The 19,327-nt window shown below is 33.2% G+C and overlaps 1 protein-coding gene across 2 annotated transcripts in view; it reads left to right on the forward strand.

Annotated features, from left to right (window-relative positions):
* LOC143193247 (uncharacterized) overlaps nucleotides 1–19,327 on the forward strand; it is a 327,672-nt gene that overhangs the window by 285,437 nt on the left and 22,908 nt on the right. The window lies entirely within an intron of this gene.

Below are 19,327 nucleotides of genomic sequence, written 5' to 3' on the forward strand. Positions count from 1 at the left end.
ACTAAACTTCATATGATTTTAACATGATGGCAATAATTCATTGGAGTTCAATTTTAATAGATAACTTTACCATGAAACGATGACAAAAATTTGTCTTGATTGTAATAAGAAATCGGGTGAATACAATTTTAAGCAAAATAAATGATTAAAATTATTCGGCTATTAAAGCAGGCCGATGTATCTAGTTTATTTATTATTCCCGAGCTAGCGGGTAAACCTTCTCATTATTTCGCTGTTCTTTTTGTTTTCTTAAGCGCCGCTTCGCTGGAACACCGTTCGGGTACTTTATTACGATATATAGTGAATTATGATCCTATTCAAAAAGAAACTTGTACACAAGGTTTGCTGATTTACTAAAATGAATGACAAAAATTGTTTACTTATTGGTTAAAATACTTTTATATATTTTGAAAAACTGTTAGTAAACCAATTTATAAAATTTAAACAAAAATTCGTTTTAAGCAAAGAAACCAGTCTATGCATTTAGAAGTTTCTCTCTTTGATTAAAAAACATGTACCAGTCATTGTAATATACGTCTCTGGACTAGTCTTTCGACTAAACATTGATGGTTCTTAACAGAATAACTTATGATCATTGATTGAGGATAAATAACAACAACTTAAAATTTGCTTACTAGGCACTTTTTATTTACCTCTAGTACCCTTATCTAAAAAATATTTAATATCCTTTATAATTTGCAAATGAACAAACTTATTAAATTTACTGATTTACATAAGCCTTATAACGAAAAAGTACTGTTTCATCTGAGCACAGGAAATATTAATAATTGTCTGGTAATTAAGAAGAAATCTCTAAATCCCAAAATCTGTAAAATTTGGAGGTGTGGGGAGACCCAGAAGCTAAAGCAGGAGAATAAACTGCATTTTGAAATAGTTAATCTCTAATTCATGTTTCATCCTGATTAATATGAGTCTATGAAAAAGCTATTAACACTTTAACTCATTTAGAACAACATTTTTTAGTTGTTTTCTTCGAAAGTCGAAGAATCCACGATGGTATCTCCAAATCTCGGGCGCAGTAAGAATAGAACCCAAAAATCCTTTTATTTTTCTCACTTGAATCTCTCGGTTAAAAATAAAAAATAAAATATAGACTGATATCGATTATTTAGTTCAACTGTTAATCGACATATGTTATTTCGTGAAGGTACTAATATCATTTATTGGAATACAGGAAACTGGAACTTGTTTTTAAAATATTTATTTTAAAATAATCTTAACAACAATAAAGACTTACTTACTTAAATACTGATTTGCGCAAGTGGTACACGCTACTCCTGGTATAACGCATTTACACCCAGGTGAACGAATGTGACGAATATTCAATGGAATGGAGATTCAATGACAGCGTTCAATCACGCTGAAAGTATTAAGCATTCACTATTTCACATTGTTTGATTTTCTGTTTTTCGTAGAGACTATTTTATGCTTAATTGGGTAGATGCATTAAAATTTATCGTTTAGCCTCTTCCCTTCATTTCCTTGTAGTGATAGAGAAGATCGGATGAAACGCTCCTTTCTACACTATGCTTTACTGATATAGAGTATAGAGAGATACAGAGTATGATAGATGCATCCAACCGTGAACAAGTTGAGTATTGAAACAGCCCCATTACCTTGAATGTGTTAAAAATCCCTATAATAACAAGTGCAAATTTATATTTCTTAGCTTGACCTTTTTAATATGTTTTGTTAAATGATAGTATTTTCCTCTTATTTAGCAACTGGTTACAAGTCGCTCGAATATATTTTTTCTGTTCTCATGCTCAATGAGTCGTTTTAAAACTGTCAACAAAACAAATTGTTATTGGAAAACTAGATTAAACTAAGTAGAATAGTTCTTCATCTGTCGCTGGTTTGATAGCTCTTATAGCGAACTGCCTTTGGAGCCCTTTTGCTTGTCAATTGTTGCTAATTTATTATGCGCCCTGGTTGCTCACAGCTGACGATTTCAGTTAGACCTACTTGCGGATTAAAGAAACACTTTACTTTACACTATTTAATTTATTTGCATTAATTACCAATTTTGTGAATTGTGAGTTTGACTAACTTAACTGAAAGAGTGAAAGAACGCCTCGGGTAGGTGGTGGATTTAAGCTGGCATGTATGGCACACCAACTTCCAAAATTTACTACAATCCTTTATCTTCTAGTCAACGGTCATAAAGGGTTTTCCATGCCGGTGACACCAAGATACCGCTATAAAGCTATAATAATGCAGATATTATTAAAGAGGTATGACCATTAGAATTTTACAAACGTAATACATACAAATTTTACTAATTTTTTATCTCTCCGACATCTTACACAAATAACATTAAAAAATAACAAGTTAGATCTTAAACCGCGTTAGGCTATTTCCTATACACGGTTATTAAGGTATTTTGTTTAATAAAAAGTTAAACCGTATATATCAACTCGGGGTTTTGGGAATTTGGAGTTAAACTTAGTGACAATCAGCTCAGTCTACTACAGCCATCAACGGGAAGCAGAGCCAAAATCAAACAAAATATGATTAGTCACCGGTTACGGTGACAGAGAGAGGAACGGAACAACAAGAGTTCAAAACCATGAATTGTAATCAGTAGCTGTTATCATAACATAACGTTCAACAATTCTGGTAAAATATAACAATGTCTTAATTTAGAAATGTGTTATGTCCTATTTTATTGTGTTTAATCCTAAATTCTTACAGTTTGAAGCTGCTTAGTAAGCAAGTAAGGTAGATATAGATATATTTACTCTGTTGCCTATTTTTCTTTCTTTTGTCTTCAGCTGATGTGATATCCTAAACAGGCCATGCGAACGGCGTTCTTCATCGACACCTCTAAGGACCGTGGGTCCGTTTGACACAGCGTTCCTTGAAGGGCTTTTACTCAATGGGCCACACTTAGTTGGATTACTTCGGTATGCTTAATCACAAAGGGGATACGAGATATTCTAAATAGTGTTTCCGAAAAAGGAAGGGCTCAAGAAAAGATGAGCTTAAGAAACAATATAAACATATTAGCTTATGCCTATAATAAATCGTTACCAAGAATAAGAACTAACAATAATCAAGTTAATATCAAATACAATAACTATAATACCCCAGTAGACCCATATAGACAGATCGCAAAAATCAACAGCGTTAAATAGTTTACAAATGTCCTCATACTAAGCAGTCTTCTGAGGGTTTTCGAATCGCTAACACTTCTCTGAATACTTGTAATACTACTACTACTATTAATGCTCTTATTTTAGGAGAATGTCCGTATTTTTGTCGAAATAATGCTCTTAATGCTCTTGAACATTCCTCAAATTCCGGTGTCAGCTTGTACTGTACAGAGCACGATCAAAAATATTACCACTACAAGGTAGTACATAATAGTTTCATTTGAACTTAACAATGTACAGTTGCAGAAATGAAATGTTATGTCATGCTAAACATAAAATATGAAAAACTACTGATTCTAATGCAACAATTTTTTTTGTCAAACCGTCTTTACCTCAGTGTGTAAATAATTTCGATGGTTTATGACTTTTGTGCTTAGAAATGTCTGCCATATATTGCAGAGTATCTGATCTTTTGGCTAGCTAAAATATGCAAACGCTATATCTGCAATTTTCATTAAAATTAAATGAGCTTTCATCCACTATATATCGAATGTTGCATACTAATTTACATGCATTGATCCTTTGGTCTGGATATCAACTTTCCGTAGTGTTTTTCCCATTATCCGCATACTGCGGTTACTAATAATTGCGTAAAATTCGCCGCTTTCGCAAATTTTACTGCGTTTGTCTATCATCAGCGCCTCTTGCCATTAACTTGCGAATATCCATTAAAATTCCGTTACTATTCCAGTTCGTGTGCTCGTGCTTGATTTCTAATTTAGCCCTATGCGTGGGATATTCGGATATTCCTGAAGCTTCTAATTAAATTAAATTAATTATTAACTTATTTGGCTTCTAACTATAAATATGTAATTCTTGTGTTATATACCCACAGTATATATAAATTAAAGAATATGCGATTAAAAGGCTTGAAATTAATATTGGATCGATAGTATTATATCAACTCTTTACAAATCGCCAGTCCTTTCGGTAAAAATAAATAGTTTTGAAATTAATTTAAAGTATTGTTTTAATCCCTAAACGTTTCATAACTAACAGGAAGATTATAAGGTTACTATCTTTGGAGTTCGCTCAATTTATCCAAAGCAACTTATTTATGACGAAAAGCAAAAAAGTACTTAGAAATATACCTCTGTAGTAGGCACTTGGGTAAAACAACAGTAAAATAATTTGACACATAAGAGTAAAGGCAATATTCACAAATAATTTAACTTCAACTGCCAGATGTTTAGGACAAAAACTAGATACGTTATTTTGGCATATCTTCAGGAGATTGGTGATACTGTCGGTGAGGCTGGTTGGAAAAAAATGGTTCTTGTATGTATGAGATGTGAGGAACGATTAGTTTACATTATAAGGGTCTCCTTTGCATTAGGATTCAATTGAACTTGTACTATTCTTTTTGCTTTAAGTTCAAAAAATATTTTTTTTAGTTCCTCGATTTCAAGTATAGCAGAGTTTCCAATAATCCATTACGTTCCTCATTCATCTTTCTTTTCGCGAAACTCTTAGACCTCCATGGTTAACAAACTATTGTCATAATTTTTAAATATAGGTACAATCTGCGCTTTCTTACATGTTAATGTTACCCCTTCAGTACATGAAGCACGTTGTTGAAACAAATTTACCCCACCAGTCTTGGTTATTTCGTTTCGTTCTTGGTTGTGACTTACGATCTTACTATACTTCATCTTTTGAAGTAGATTTCTTAAATATTATTGGTTTGTAGGGAATAATCCGTTATTTATTTGATTTAATACTCTCCATCATCGTTCCATTAACATAGAAGTTGACAAGGGGAAAGAAACACTGGTCGATTGTATAATGGACGGCATTATGAATTAGGGCTAAGTTTACAGTTATGCCCTGGCACCAATCTTCGCGCATAACTAATCGCTGGTTTCTTGGTGTATATGCGCCATATTATAGTCAATATATACATTATCCCCTACTAATTAACAGTTCTCCGCAGCTTAAATTCTTTGAGGGAATCAAAATTCAATGATCTTGTTCAATTTTAAAGACTCTATATGATAATCGAGCTATGATTTGAATGGACATGGAGGCAGAGTCAATTCTGCCAAAAAAGGTAATGAATTTGGTCTTAAGTTGTGACCAATTTGGAAAATTAAAACTGATTGGATGCGTAGCTGGATCAGAACATTAGAAATAAAATTGGAATACTGAATTGAAAAAGGTTTTTTGACAATATTTGCAAATTAATTATTTATCCATTTTTAGTTATCCTTTTATCCTTTCACTCAATTTATTTATTTATCCTTCTACCAACGAGAGTTTATCTTGACTGAACCTACAGTTTAACGTGGGCTCCGAAACTACCCGTAAGCTAACTTAATGTATATAATGTATACATGTAATATAATAATAAATGGGGTATAATAATAATTGTAATATAACAAAATCGGATACCAGATATAAATAATTTTGTGATACTATAGCTCCCACCAGTGCCAGAGTCAAAAAATGGAGGTCACATTATGTTGGATTCTATCATCTATTATTGCTTGTAAACATCTGTTGCTATTTACATCGTCACAAAATTAGGCGGAAACTACCGCAGCTTATCGAATGCTATGATTATTCGGCCGAAGATCTGGACCACTTTCCAGGAAGTGCCTACTCTGTTTGAACTTTTCTCCATTACTGAAGTAAGAAGTAATTAAGAAATATCAAAAAATCTAAGTTAGTTAAATCTTTCTAAGTTAGAATTGTCATTTGATGCGCATTTGTTATTGGGAAGTAAATATTTCAGAACGTATGAAAAGGCATATAACCGCCTATAGACAATGAAATTGGAGAATCGGAAATCGAAGAGAATAATTTTTTAAAGTTTTTTATAATGGAGTAAATTTTCATAATAATAGGATAAAATAAGTATTGATTGATAATGATAATTGTTACGTTAATGTAATATGCCTTAATGACGATATATATGCTGATCAAGCGGAGCCTCTACACACATAAAAGAAAACGAATGGATATGGCTGCTCCTTTAAACATTCAGACAGGAAAAACAAACAAAATTATAAATCGTAGTTTTTTCTCCCTTGAAGGGAAAGGCGCGCAGTACATTCAGCTCGTAAAACTGACAAGCCAAGAAAGACTGGTGAAAAATTTGATCGTTTACTTAAAAGAATGTGACAGAAAGACCCAAATAAAAAAGCTGTTGTCACGTCTATTCCTTTACAACATATCCATGGGCTGTCGGTTATAGTTTGAGACATTTTTTTTCGTGATATATTCGGTTCGTGATAAAAATTTTAGCTTTTCAGTATTGTTTTGGTAACTAAAATCTTTTATAGGATTATAGTGTTAGGGTAACTCTTTAGTAAATAATAAAATTTTAATTTTAATTTTGAAATTTAGGTTTGTTATCTTAATTTGAGAATTATGGCGTGCATGTTTTTCTAATAAATTATATATACCATTTATATTCCATTTATATTATATATTTTATGATATTACGGACTTATAGCTTTATACTTTTTTTTGGGCTATTATCTAAATCCTTTCAGTATTATCAAACAAGTGATTGATTAATGTTGATATAATCCCATTGTATTTAATTTTACCTAAATATAATATGAGCGTAATCTGTTTGAGGCTTGATGATATTTTATTATATTTTGTATTTTTATATATACTGTTAGAACCGATTTTGTAGAATCGATTTGGTGAAGGTTTTTGGATAATTGAAACACTGGATTCAAGTGAGTCTATATTTATCCTTTACAAACAACTCGGTTAAAGCCACAACATAGAACGAATCAGGATGGCGGTACTTTCATTCTGTTCGGGTGGCGTTAACACGAGCATGCGCCGTAGCGCTCATATAATTTTATATTACAAGGTAACTACTCTAATATTTATTTATGCAACCATATATACACACGCCTTCACCATATACTTATAATACATACTTCTAATATTATGCGATGTAGTACATCTTGCTGGCGATACCGTTACCCTATAAATAATATGTCGTGCATGTATTATAAGCTTTGATCTGCGACTGTTAAATGGACGTACGATGAAATGTGTGATCTCTGATTTATTGTTTAATGTCTTACGATCGACAATATCCGCGGTAATGACAAAATATGGAAAAACATTAATAGCGAAGATTAATGTCTACAATTCCCAACATTAACTGGCAGGTATCGACGTATGTTAAACAGTTTTGCAATATAAAACTACAGCAGCAAAAGTACTGCAGAACTCAAAACTTCTTTGAGTAATATTGTTTCGATAAAAACAGTACCACGAGCAGGAGGAGGCAGCTCCATAAAACTAGCATTCATGGAGGATGCGACTGCCAAACACTTTATGACGGAAGCTAATGGAATGCCACGAAAGAAACGGCCATAATCATGAACACTTAATAATCAAAAGAATGTGGTATAGGCCAATAAGCTATTATTTATATTGTTTCCCATAAACGTCCGTATTTATATATCATGAAACATAAAAGAAGCCTAGCATCTACACCGTCTGACCCATACACTCATCAAGTATCCATTAGAATTTGGGCGACAATATGACCTGGTCCTCTCATTTATGTCACTTGCCAGATTACTGGGAACAAATATCCTCAATGGCATGGTTCCTTCAATGACTAGCATAATGCTGCTAAATACTGCCTTATCCCAAGAAGATAATGCGCCCGTTCAGATAGCAGAAAAATCAATTTTAGTTGAGGAACATCAGGATAACAGCAAACATCTTCGCTGGCTAGCATAATCGTTAGCCCTCAACATTATTTATTAACAAATTTTTATAGAAGGTAGTGTGATAACGTTTTAATTTAACTGCTAAAAAATTTATATGACGGCAAACTAACGCCCAACAGCTTTACATAATGTTTTTATAACTCTCCTTTATGTCATGAAAATTTTTACTGTTACTTCTATTTGAAATTATTTCCCAAGCCAAAACAGTAAGTTTATAAAATTTGGTTTTTACAAATTGAGGCAAATTACAATAACATTAATTTTAAAGGGGCCTGACCAGGATTGCCACCATATGTAAAGTGTTTGGCACTTGATGGCTTGATTTAACATAATTTCCAGTAACCAATATCGAAAATTAATGCTTTGTAGTTTAGTGGTTTATATTTTAATATTTGCTACGTATTACTTTTGTAGCGGACTTTTTAAAATACGAGGGTCACTATTTATATTTAGGGAATTAGCAACAACGTTGTCATGTGAGTCCATCTGATTGTTCCATCGTAAAGTTTGACATTTTTGATGATATACGCACTCAGAACATTTTGTCGCACGGACGCGATTTGTTTATTTTATATTTAGTTGAAATTTTCGTCTCGGCAAAAAATGGAACTGAATCGTAAACATTTTCGTGCGATGATTTTTTACGATTTTCGACGTGGATTATCACAACAAGAGGGCATCAGTCAACTTAAGTTGACATTTGGCTATGAAGCTCCATCAGAAACCACCGTGTATCGCTGGTTTAGTGAATTCAATCGTGGTCGTAGTTCGCTGATCGACGAGTTTCGTGAAGGTCGTCCAAAATCGGCTGTTGTGCCAGAAAACATCGATGCTGTGTGCGAAATGATTAAGCAAGATCGTCATGTCACCTATTGTGAGATTGAGGCATCCCCAAGCATTAGTTCCACCAGCATATATGCGATTTTACATGAACACTTAACTGTGCGAAAATTATGTTCGTCTTGGGTTCCCACACAATTTGACAATCGCTCAAAAAAAGGCTCGTGTCGATTGGTGCAAAGAAATACTTAAGAAATTCAATCGCGGTGCTTCGAAAAACGTTCATGAAATCATAACAGGTGACAAACCATGGATATATTCGTATGAGCCCGAAATTAAGCAGCAGTCGACTGTATGGGTGTTTCAAAATGAAACAAATCCAACTAAAGTTGTTCACGCACGAAGCACTTCAAAGAAAATGCTGGCCTGTTTCTTTAGAAAAACTGGTTATGTTGTAACAGTGCCTCTAGAGGATCATAGAATAGTAAATTTTGATGGGTACACAACCATTTGTTTGCCAGAAGTTTTCGGTAAAATAAGGAAAACAAACAAGAGATGCCGGATTGTTCTTCATCATGACAAAGCGAGCTCTCACCCATCATCTCAAACAAGAGACTATTTCAGCACTCAAAATATCGAATTGAAGGATCGTCCGTACTTTGCTGACGTGAGTACTTTGAACAACAATAAAAATATATTCGCAGCTAACTATTAGTTTTTTTCCTATTCCCGAAATATAAATAGTGTCCCTCGTAGTTAGTTATTTTTACCTATACTAATGTACTTTCATAGAAAAAATTCAGCTTTTATAATATGACCTAAATCTGACACACAAAGTCTTGGACTTGCGATTTCAGATCTGTGAATCCTCTGCCCCTAAACTGCAATTAAGTTATCGTTTCATAAATTAATTTGTTTTATTTTACCGATAATCAACAAATACATGAAGCACCACCACTCTTTTGATAAATATTGTTAAAACTAATGACAATAGATTGAGTTTGTTTATACGAATTTATATCTTGCGTATTTTTCCCTATAGCGAATAAACTTGAATATGTTGAGGCCATGTGGTGAGTTCTAGGTTTTAAATATTAACCCTTAAGGATATTATTTCAGTGTCGCCAAATGTTTAGTGTTTAAAGTGGAGCTACAAAGTGAAAGTTAATGTAACAGATGATGCTCTCAGAATATCGAAAAAGACAAAAAAGATTACGTAGAAAAATAAATAAAATTTTAACTGAAGATCGTAATATTTCATTAGCAGGCCAAGAATTTTTTACTTTCCTTCATACTGAAAAGATAGGTCCATCTGAAAATAAAAATTAAGCACATATTAGAGTGTTCAACAGATGTATTGCATATAGTTTCTTGACCATCAGATATAACTACAAAATTTACGTATACTATGCAGAGATTAACTGCAATTTACAAAAAATGACTATAAAATTCTTCGCTCGTAAATATATAAGAGTTGGCAGGAGGTTTTAATGTTCATATTTCCCTGCTTGTTTATTAAAATGTTTAAAGTAAATTAAACTGATCGCAAATAGCTTCACTGTTCCTTTTGACCATTTCCTGTGATCTTGATACTAGAATGTAATTTGAACATTGCCTTATATCAATATATAGCATGTAATCATACCGCACGGAAATACAGCCAAATATCTTGGCATGACCCTTGATATCTAATTCAGCTCGAAGCCAACATGCTAAATAAATGTGAAAAACTCAAGCTGTACTCTAAGTACAAAAAACCTACTAGTTGTTGGGTAGATATGCAGCTTTGTTAGTATACAATAAGCTTATGCTTCACCAATAGGTCTTGAAACCAGTTGGACTTATGGTGTCAACTCTGGGATTATACCAGCGAAAGAAATAGGATTATTTTGGCAAATATCTACTGATGTATTAACACTGTACTCGCCTTGCTTGTGCATTAGTGCAAGTACACCAGAACAGTAGTAATAAATTAGATTGTTTTGTATAATAAGATTGTACTAATCATACCTAATGTAAAATGTAATTAATAAAAAAACAATTTCAATGAAAATATGCATAAGGACCTGAAGATAGAAACTGTTCTTAAGGTTATCAAGAACTATTTTTATGTCCAAAAACATGAACAGAGACTTTATACATCGATATTGAGGTTTTCCAGTTATTAGATAATAATGACGTAGAGATAAGATTAACGTTGTAATTTTAAAACCGTGGTAAATTAGGATAAAAACAAAAAGTGAGTGTCATGGTTTTAAATCACTATAGTTCTTTAATAAATAATAATTAGAAAAAAAAATTCACAAAGTTTATAAGAATTTATTTACATAAAGCATTAAGTTGTTTCTATGGCTCAACTGCAGATTATTCAGATGACAATTTAGGAAATATTTTGATGTAAATATTTGCAGTATTGCAGTAGCTCTATTATACAGAAGGACTACTATTAAAAGCTCTACATATTTGAGATATATTTGATGTCATATATCTTTTACATTTTACATTAATAGTTTTTAAATCTTGCCATATTGTAGGTAAGACAACAAAAAATCTTCGCCCCACAAAAACCATTAGTGGAAATTTTTCTTGAACTACTATTTACTTTTTTGTTGGGTGAAAATTATTTTCCATGAACTCAGTTCCAGAAGTCAGTTCGGAAATGCCAGTGAATATTGCAATAATATTTTTCGAGATGCTGTCTGAGCTATATGGACCCATATGTATTTTATATCGTACATTTATAGTTTCTCCACCTTACCATATTGTAGGCAAGACAAGAAACAAATCTTTGCCACAAAAAAAATTTGAGTAGCAATTATTAATACTACAACTGGATTCGAAGCCGACTGCATTCTCATAACGTCTTCGTTTGATTCAGAATAATGATGACAGACAGAATTCTCATCTGTAGTCTTGAACCGATATTCAATGTACAATAAATCTTTTTATTAATCGATCTGGAATAAGTTCAGTTTTATTGTTGTAAACGGGCGCTGAAGAGGATATTGTCCACTCTGTGTTACGATTTCATTAATTATCGCTCTGACAGTAAATAAATGCCAGAATTTCCTATTGAAAAAAAACCTGTTGGTCATTCTCGTGATGCACTCCTGGCACTGATAACATTTCTATTCCCCTGATAAAGAATCTTCCTTGCCAAGCTTTTCCCACCTTCTGAACATTTATAATGAGATTTGGTCACTTGGTTCTTTTCCAGCCTCTCTATTCTAATCCCAATATATAAGAAGGGCAAACTCCGGACATCTCCTTTAAGCTACCGTCCCATTCCACTCACAGACCATTTGTGTAAGGTGTTCAAGCATATGATCCTCAACCGCCTATCTTGGTTTTTGGAAACCCATTCATTAATATCTGATTTTCAGAGTGGGTTTCGCTTAGGCCTGTCCACAGTTAATCATTTGGTGGGCTTACAGAATGATATAAGAAATGCTTACCCTGATAGAAAACATCTGCTGGCACTCTCAATAGATTTACAAAATGCATTTGAAAGAGTTAATAGATCTTTGATAATCAACTATCTACTCTGCTTCGAACTTATGGGTAATATCCTATTTTTTTGTCAAGAATTTTCGCAGCAACAGATCTTTTCGAGTCAGTTGGGGAGGTTTTTTCTCCTCCACCTAACTGCTCTCGACTGGAGTTCTTCAAGGTTCAGTTCTAAGTCCTACTTTATTTGTAATTGCCTTAGATTTAATAAATAAATTCCTCGACTCAAGGCTTATCTACCGATTTTTAACGGAAGATATGCAACGTGGGGAAAAAGTTCCGCTGCCATTGATGCAATTTCCACCGAGTGGCAACAATGGAAAGATTATTTTTAATAAATATTGTCACCATTTCTACTCGTTCTTGTGGCGTATATTTATCCATAATAAAATTTTGACGTCTTCACAACACAACAGTTAAAACGAAACTGAGCTGAACGTCACATAGCCAAGAAAGTATGCAATCAAAAGGTAGTGGGACTTTTGCCCCACCTTAGTGTCAAATAAAAATGGTAGCGGGCTCTTGCCCCACCTTATACTTATTTATTGCTCGGTCATGTTTCCAAACTTTGGGGAAAGGCTCCTTCCTTCAAGGAGCATTAAACCGCCTTTCTTCCTGATCCTCCACCGGATTCCGTATCTCTCCTTCAATGTCCTCTGTAATCCACTTCTGTTGGAGGCATAGTTGTACCCGTGTCCATTCTTTCTCTCTTAATAATACTCCAATCCCAACTGATCGTATAAGGTCCCTGGAAGTTGATTTCGAATGTTGCGTTGGCTATCTAACTGGCGCACAGGTGTCGACCAGAAAACCATACTTAAATTATGTTCTTCCATAATCCTTCCTGAGCTAGACTATGACTCCCTTCCTCCTGTTCGCCGCTACTGATCCAACTTACCTCAAATCCCTTGGTGCCTTTCGGTCCTCCCCTGCAATTAACTTATGCAATCTTACATCCACCCCACCTCTTTTTTATCGTAGGGATTTGCTTCACCGAAGCTCGCTGTCCTGGACCGTCTTATCCCTAACTACTCTAATCGTACCTCTCATATAATTGCTGACCTTCTTTTCAGTGCTGGAGTTGGCTTGTTGCATCTCCTCCTTACTTACTACCCCAAATTTCCCCCATGGACCTTCACTACCCCATTCATAAACACTTACATTATTCGGTTCAAGTTCTAAAACTTCACCACTCTTACCCTGGCCGCAAGAACATATATACCGAAGGCTCTAAATCTCACAGCAGACTTGGCAGTGCAATTGTAGTGGACAACCAGACATTCTGTTTTAAGCTCCTTGCTTCATAGGTTTCATTATTGATCGGTGAAGTTTTCGTGATATTCAAAGCTTTATCCTGTATCACAACACAATCCATGAAAGAATGGCTAATCCTCACCGATTCCCGAAATGCACTCGAATGTTTCCTCGACCTAAAGTTCAACCATCCCCTGGTCAGCGACTCACCGTCAATCATCCGTACCCTCTATCCGAATGGGATCAAGAAAAGTTTACTGTGGATCCTTTCTCACGTTAATATCGCGGGAAAAGAGGGCACGGAGAGGGCGGCTAAATCAGCAGCCTCCTCTCTCCTCCACATCGCAAATATTTGTATCCATTCTAACCCTATTCCATTCGTTTCTTGATTCGCCGAGAACGAGTCATTGGTCCCAGCACGCCAACCACAACACGATCTTTGAAGTTATAGCTGACTTTTTCTCCTGTTTTTGCGTTCCTTCTCTTCATCACCATGTAGCTCTGAATCGACTGATATTTGGTTACTCTCATTTCACGCTCGGTTACTTGATGACTTCGAGCCCCCCTGCTCACTATGTGTTTTGTCACCATGCCCTTATTTCAATCTGCCACATACTGAGAGTCTGTCCCCGGCTCACCCAGACTAGAGATGTATGGCATGCAAAATTTTAGAAATGCCTTAATAGGAGAATATACTATTATATAGTTACGAAATGAAGACATTAGTCAAAACGACATAAAAAACCTATTGAATGATTTACTGAAATTGAACGAGAGTAAAGAATAGCCCTATAAAATATTATAATATGTGAAAAATATGGTTATATTTGGACATTTTCAAACTTTTACCGAAGAGAGAGACTTTAGGTTTCATTAAAAAAGTAATGCAAAAATAATATGCAGCAAATTAAACAAACTAAAACACGCCGTAAAAAACCTACGATAATATTATACTTAAAGTAACGGCGAGGCAACGTTATAACCTGTACAAATATTTGTAGTAAGTTAACCTTCTGAACTCGAACGACACTTCTAAATTCCGAAAGGTTTATCTTAGACCGCCATGTGCCGTCTTCGCGCCCATACCAGAGGGACTTTATTAATTGCACGTATGCGAGAAATGCCTTTACAAGCAGACATTCTTTCGAAGAATTTCCTAATACAGGCAGTAATTTTCGAAGAGCTTGTTTCATCATTTGGTTTATATACGACATGGAATAAATAGCGTCACATTTTAATTAGTTTAGAACCTCAAATTTCTTGATTCCTTACTTCTTAAACGATAAAGGTTGTTAGTTAATTTAAGAATATAATTAATAATGAAATCCTCAACAATGCACATTGTAGCATTTAAAAATATATAATATTTATAATATCTAATATATACAATATATAATATAATAATGTAAGACTGGCTTTCTAGGGTAAATATTTTGGTTCAACACTTTGGGAACGAGGTAGATAAATTAAATAAATAAATAACGAAAATGCAATGTAAAGACATGATAACTATATCAAATACAAATTTTATCAATAAGGTAGAGCTTATTAATTCTCTTATTACGAAGAACACGCTTGATGTCTTGCAATTGAGCTTGATGCTCGCATGATTTGCAAAATACTGCTGTAACGAATTATCAATCTCCGAAGCGACATCGAATAGCCACAGAGGAGCCCAGATCTAGTCCTTGTGGATTTTTATGGGACTATTTTTCAAGAACTGTTCAATCCATTTTCATAAACCTTACTATATCTACCGTCGTTATCGCGTTTTTCGAAAAAAACTATGTAGTTTTCAAGAAAATTGGAAAAATATATTTATTAAAACTATTGACCATTTGATTCTATACATCTCTCCCATCTTTTAGGCAATTTATGGATGTCATCCCAAATAAAACGATTTGTCCTTTGAGCAAAACCATTTATCGAGCCATATTCTAACTTCTTCGAAATTACCAAAGTTTCTTCGGGGCCATTATTAACGTTTCATCGATCAATTTCATTGAATCAATGCATGGTATAAATCGATCAATGCACGGTATAAAGCGATCACTTCTTGTCGCTCGCGATCACAATTAACCACTTCACTAGGCTTTAACAGTTCCTAATACACCATGCCACTTTGGTGCCACCAAACACTGGACTAACACTGCCTTGAGATCAAAACAATTAGGCCTTGGAGTTGATCCAAGGTTTTGACCAGGTTATTTTTGTCATAATATTGATATTTTGCTCTTAGGGTTTTCAAATAAATTCACTTTTCATCACCCATCAAAACTCGATGCTTAACTGACTTCCTGTCATGCCTTTGAAGCAACATTTCCCAGACGATTTTTTTGATTTTTACCGAAGCCACCATGGCACCCATCCCTTTGGATTTTCCCCATCGCTCGTAATCGATCTCTAATGGCTTGGTATGCATTTAAGGGTTCTGCAAATTGTTTTTGAGTTTGAAATAGGCGATCAACCAAAACCACTTAGCTCAGCAGCTTCAAATTTTTTCCACCACATTTGAATTTTGAAAGCCACGCCTCACATATTTCTAAATTTGGGGTAAGCTCAAAGTAAGTTTCTACTAATAATCGATGACTTTCAGCAGTTTTTTTCTTTTGATTAAATAGAAAAAGTAATTGGTTCAACAAATGTTTTCAGGCACGAAATATTGATATTTTCAGAGATATATAAATCTTTGATTGTGTTACTTCGTTTATAAAATAAGTATTTATGTCTAGTAATATCTGTTAGAAAATCGGTAATTATGTTTCGGTATATCTGGTATATGATGTGAAACAAAGAATCGCAGATTCTGCACGCAATGCTACGACAGATTGTTGAAATTTTGAGCTCAACATTTAATAATGCGTAGGGGTTAATAGCGAACATTAAAAATTATTGTTTTCAATAGAAACATTTTTATATGTTGTTTGTATTTGATAAAAATTTATTACAATTAAGTATATCGAACACTTTAATTTTTACATTTTAAAAATGTAAAAAGGGGTCTAAACCCGAATCATGAAGTTTATATGTTTAGAAGCAATTAAAAGCTTCTATAATCACACAGAAAAGGCCGAGCATGGTACTGATTATGTTCTTATCATAGAGTTAAAGGACTGCTATCATAATAGGACAAAATACACATCCAAGCATCAAGTTAAAGGACGTGCTTAGGTCATCAACTAGGAGTAAAATATAAATTTATCAAATTAAAATAAATAAATAATTAAAATAATAAATTAAAATTTATAACAGTTATCAAAGGAAATATTATAATTTAAGTGTACTCCTTCAAAAGTTTTAATAAACATCCTCATTTCAGAAGACATTCTATTCTTGAAAGGTTTGAGTGGCTGTAACACCACTTTTGCGTTGTTTAAATAAGGTAGGGAAACTTAGCAATGCGCCAGAAAAACTTCAAAATATTGATCAACTAGTTCAAGTATTTCAATTAGCCTTGTATAATCATTATATGAGAATGGAATACGCATCTTGTTGGTTATACATGATGCTCCTAAAGTCCAGGGACAGTACAGATCATTTTCCTTACACAAAATTCGTAAAATCAACAAGATTCAATAAACCTATGCAGTTATCCAGTCTTTCGCTAACGAGTGCAGCGGCTCAACAGCATATGATATCTATATATTATCAGATTCAATTTTTCTAGGAAATTATTTAGAACAACAAGAATCAATCCTGAAACTGATTTTAACTATGTCACCACAAGATCCAGATCAATTACCAAACAAAATATTTTGAAGAAAACTGCAAGAATGGTTTTGGGTGCTTAAAGCATTTAAAGATTGCCAACTTCCTTAGCTGGTAACATGTATAATGGACGCTTGTACTCAATGTATTATAGTAGTAGGTGGATCTGGATGGAGATAGTATCTGTAAGTCTTGAAGATTGTCTGACGATCATATTGAAAAGAGGTAGTTGCGAATATAGTTATTTTACTCTTTTAATATCTTGTTTGACCGACTGTACCGTAGCTGTTAAATTTTTTTATCTAGAGACTACGTTTTGGTATATGAGTTGACGTATTCATTTTATAATAAACTTGTTCATAAGCTTTTACCATTTGTTAAAAAAGATTAAATTTGTTCTGAAATTCTTTTTATAAATGATAGGAAATTAAAAAGAGATTCATTATGCGAATAAAACAGTGAAGGATTCTGTCTTATTCGTCGAATAAACAAAGCTAATATTAATTAAAATATTAAGATTTACACGGCATCGAATTCGTTTAATGTTATATAGGTTTTCTAAAAACATAAAATCGTAGACTAATAAAAGTAGTAATACTAAAGTTCCTTTATTCTATTAACGTTATCTTAATTCAGTTAAGATGATAAATAAAATAAAGTGTCGATTCGTACATGTATGAAATAATACCAGAGAATATATAAGGAACCAAAACTCTATATCAAAATATTAATCAATATGAAACATATTTGGTTTAATGCTTGCTGACTGGACCTAATGGACTGTGTCGAAAAAATATCAAACCATGTTAACTGCTAGCGCCAATAATCTGAGGAGCTGGCAAAATGCCACGACTATTAATATCAGTGCATACACGGGCCAACAGATGGTATGTGAGATATACGCCAGTTCGTTGAATGGTAAAAAGTGATTAAGAATTACCCAGCTTTGACAACTGGATTTGAACATTCTTTACTACAACAAAAACGAGGAAAAGTTTAAACTTGTTTTAGCTAAGGTATTTTACCGTAGCTTGTACAAAAGTCTTTTTTTTTAATTTATGTTGTCACATGAAGGAATTTAAGTGCGAAATTACTTGAACATTTTGAAAATAATATGAAGCATAAAAGGCAGGTAAGGAATGTAAGCTACATTTACTTCAAAAATAATAATTGCTTAGATTTTCTGAGCTTTCATTATAAAAAAAGTCAAAATTCAATTTTTGATTTTCACTATATCATTAAAGATACTTCTAAATAAGTAGTTCTTAAAACTTGCTTTTGCTCTGTTAAGTCCAGATTGCCTTTTTGACACAACCACCTATCTGTATATTATATGTCCAAATGCAGCATATGGTATTAATATCAGGGCATACAAAGAACCACATATGGTATGGGATTTATATTAGTTCTAGTTCATTCTTTGGGTTGAAAACCAGTCAATAATAATCAAGCTTTGAAAACTGGATTCTAATTATAAATTTCAGAAAACAAAAACAAAAAAATTTAACCTTTTTTTTGTTGAAATCTATTTGGAGCTTATAGGTTTTATTTTGTAGATTATGCTCTCAAACAATAAATGAATGCAGTATAGGAAGTAATTAAACAGAGAGCAACAATGAGGAATATTTGTTACGTGAAACATACTATGAATAGATATAAAGAAAAATAATAGGTCAATAGTGAAATGATTTTATTTTATGATAGTGACTTGATATAAAAAATTTAATGGTCTAAAAGGTTTAAAGGAATATGAAATATGCTTAAAAAACATTTATATTTATATTGTAATTTTACTCTAGGTTATATAAAGAATTTTGGTACATTTTCTTTAACTATATACATGATCATCAGCAGTATATCTATACTGCATGCTTATTGTTCTTGTCTTCAAATTATTATATAGCATATCGCTTAATAAGTGACAGCAATACCTCGCTTAATTTAATCAATAGTTTAATGAAATGAAGTATTTGATATCCACCTTTTTCAAAAAAAAATCCGCATCTACGAAAACGGCATAACAACCTTTACTTTTTCAGATAGCCTTTTAGCTATATCAGTAATTCTATGAATTTGGCCTGCAGTTGAAGGTTTTTTTCTAAACCCAATATAAGCTGAGATTATATTGTTATTCTTATATATTGGATACAATTTTTTAAGTAGAACATTTTCTAACAATGGACCTGACCT

The sequence above is a fragment of the Rhynchophorus ferrugineus genome, unplaced genomic scaffold, assembly GCF_030347505.1.
Source record: "Rhynchophorus ferrugineus isolate W39M unplaced genomic scaffold, kcgeb_rfMv2 rfM3, whole genome shotgun sequence".
Taxonomy (NCBI): Eukaryota; Metazoa; Arthropoda; class Insecta; order Coleoptera; family Curculionidae; genus Rhynchophorus; species Rhynchophorus ferrugineus.